The following is a 2500-nucleotide window of genomic DNA, read 5'->3' on the forward strand; positions in this document are numbered from 1 at the left end:
CCGCAGTGCGCAGGAGCCTTCGAAGCTGGATAAAACCAGAACGGGGCCCTACGATGGCGGGTCATGTGTGCCCGTCGACCAAGCTCCTTGTCCGGTATACATAGAACCATGTTTTGTACCAATTTCAATCGCCAAAAACGTCGTTTCCAAAAACCGCCCTCCCCTCCCTTGCAGCGTTACCGTTTTGCACTTTCCGCCTGAGAGCAGCGTCAAAAAGTTCGCCTGAGCAGCGTGATTTAGCCCGGGACTCCCGGGCTGAACGCTTATTTCCGTCGGCCGAAAAACGACTAAGTATTTTCGGGTATAGTGTACTATTGCCGAAAAACGACAGAGTCTTTTCGGGTATAGTGTACTATTTCGGTTTTTGCACTAAGTCCCTCAGGGGTATAGTGTACTATACTATGATGGTCAGATCACCTCCAGGCCCCAGGGGAGTGCTTTTCAGGGGTCAAACAGTGCACTGATGATGGGGGATTATTTCATTTTGCTCATTTTGGTGTTTTTTTTTTTTTTTTTTTTTTTTTTTTTCACATTTTAACCCATTTTAACCCATTTTGCTCACCCCGCACTCTGCCGCATATGAGGCCGGGGAAGGGCCACTCTGGCTGGGCATGGCCTCCGCTGAGCACCCCCTGGAGCCACTGGAGCCCCCGGAGGCCCTCCAGAGCCACCCCCCACTGTCCCCAGACTCACCCGGGGGAAGGGCCACTCTGGCTGGGCATGGTCTCCACCAAGCAGCCCCTGGAGCCCCCGGAGCACCTCCAGAGCCACCCCCCACTCTCCCCAGACTCTGCCCGGGGAAGGGCCACTCTGGCTGGGCATGGCCTCCACCGAGCACCCCCTGGAACCCCTGGAACCCCCGGAGGCCCTCCAGAGCCACCCCCCACTCTCCCCAGACTCACCCCGGGGAAGGGCCACTCTGGCTGGGCATGGTCTCCACCAAGCACCCCCTGGAGCCCCCGGAGCACCCCCAGAGCCACCCCCCACTCTCCCCAGACTCACCCCGGGGAAGGGACACTCTGGCTGGGCATGGTCTCCACCAAGCACCCCCTGGAGCCCCCGGAGCACCTCCAGAGCCACCCCCCACTCCTCCAGACTCACCCCGGGGAAGGGACACTCTGCCTGGGCATGGCCCCCACTGAGCACCCCCTGGAACCCCTGGAGCCCCCGGAGCACCTCCAGAGCCACCCCCCACTCTCCCCAGACTCTGCCCGGGGAAGGGCCACTCTGGCTGGGCATGGTCTCCACCAAGCACCCCCTGGAGCCCCCGGAGCACCCCCAGAGCCACCCCCCACTCTCCCCAGACTCACCCCGGGGAAGGGCCACTCTGGCTGGGCATGGCCTCCGCCGAGCACCCCCTGGAGCCCCCGGAGCACCCCCAGAGCCACCCCCCACTCACCCCAGACTCACCCCGGGGAAGGGACACTCTGGCTGGGCATGGCCTCCACCAAGCACCCCCTGGAGCCCCTGGAACCCCCGGAGGCCCTCCAGAGCCACCCCCCACTCTCCCCAGACTCACCCCGGGGGAGGGCCACTCTGGCTGGGCATGGTCTCCACCAAGCACCCCCTGGAGCCCCCGGAGCACCTCCAGAGCCACCCCCCACTCCTCCAGACTCACCCCGGGGAAGGGACACTCTGGCTGGGCATGGCCCCCACCGAGCACCCCCTGGAGCCCCTGGAGCCCCCGGAGCACCTCCAGGGCCACCCCCCACTCCTCCAGACTCACCCCGGGGAAGGGACACTCTGGCTGGGCATGGTCTCCACCAAGCACCCCCTGGAGCCCCCGGAGCACCCCCAGAGCCACCCCCCACTCTCCCCAGACTCACCCCGGGGAAGGGACACTCTGGCTGGGCATGGCCTCCGCCGACCACCCCCTGGAGCCCCCGGAGCACCCCCAGAGCCACCCCCCACTCACCCCAGACTCACCCCGGGGAAGGGACACTCTGGCTGGGCATGGCCTCCACCAAGCACCCCCTGGAGCCCCTGGAACCCCCGGAGGCCCTCCAGAGCCACCCCCCACTCTCCCCAGACTCACCCCGGGGGAGGGCCACTCTGGCTGGGCATGGTCTCCACCAAGCACCCCCTGGAGCCCCCGGAGCACCTCCAGAGCCACCCCCCACTCCTCCAGACTCACCCCGGGGAAGGGACACTCTGGCTGGGCATGGCCTCCACCAAGCACCCCCTGGAGCCCCTGGAACCCCCGGAGGCCCTCCAGAGCCACCCCCCACTCTCCCCAGACTCACCCCGGGGGAGGGCCACTCTGGCTGGGCATGGTCTCCACCAAGCACCCCCTGGAGCCCCCGGAGCACCTCCAGAGCCACCCCCCACTCCTCCAGACTCACCCCGGGGAAGGGACACTCTGGCTGGGCATGGCCCCCACCGAGCACCCCCTGGAGCCCCTGGAGCCCCCGGAGCACCTCCAGGGCCACCCCCCACTCCTCCAGACTCACCCCGGGGAAGGGACACTCTGGCTGGGCATGGCCTCCGCCGAGCACCCCCT

Source organism: Eucyclogobius newberryi, unplaced genomic scaffold (genome assembly GCF_026437365.1).
Source record: "Eucyclogobius newberryi isolate DKJ021-1_F unplaced genomic scaffold, fEucNew1.0.hap1 SCAF_329, whole genome shotgun sequence".
NCBI classification, from domain to species: Eukaryota; Metazoa; Chordata; class Actinopteri; order Gobiiformes; family Gobiidae; genus Eucyclogobius; species Eucyclogobius newberryi.